The following is a 286-nucleotide window of genomic DNA, read 5'->3' as shown; positions in this document are numbered from 1 at the left end:
CCATGCTCCCCTGGGAAGGGAATCAAGGCAGCTGCCACTCCAGCTTCCCAGAGGAGGAATGGGAGGATCAAAGATGATGAATGATTTGCCTGAGGTCAACTGCACAGCTAAGCAGTGGCAGGATTGAAGGCAGGAGGAGAACGGGACAACAGAGGATGAGATGGTTGGATGGAAGCACGGATTCAATGGACATGAGCTTGAGCAGGCTCCGGGAGTTGGTGATGGACAGGGGAGCCTCGTGTGCTGCAGTCCATGGGCTCACAAAGATTTGGACACGACTGGATGA

General features: G+C 54.5%; 1 protein-coding gene across 1 annotated transcript in view; it reads right to left on the bottom strand.

Moving 5' to 3' along the window:
- IDS (iduronate 2-sulfatase) overlaps positions 1–286 on the bottom strand; it is a gene marked incomplete at its 5' end in the record, with an annotated part of 19,156 nt that overhangs the window by 16,403 nt on the left and 2,467 nt on the right. The gene's annotated exons all lie outside the window — the stretch shown is intronic.

The sequence above is a fragment of the Bison bison genome, unplaced genomic scaffold, assembly GCF_000754665.1.
Source record: "Bison bison bison isolate TAMUID 2011002044 unplaced genomic scaffold, Bison_UMD1.0 scf7180017864360, whole genome shotgun sequence".
Taxonomy (NCBI): Eukaryota; Metazoa; Chordata; class Mammalia; order Artiodactyla; family Bovidae; genus Bison; species Bison bison.
Note: the sequence above shows the minus strand (reverse complement) of the source record. Positions and strands in the feature narration are given on the sequence as shown.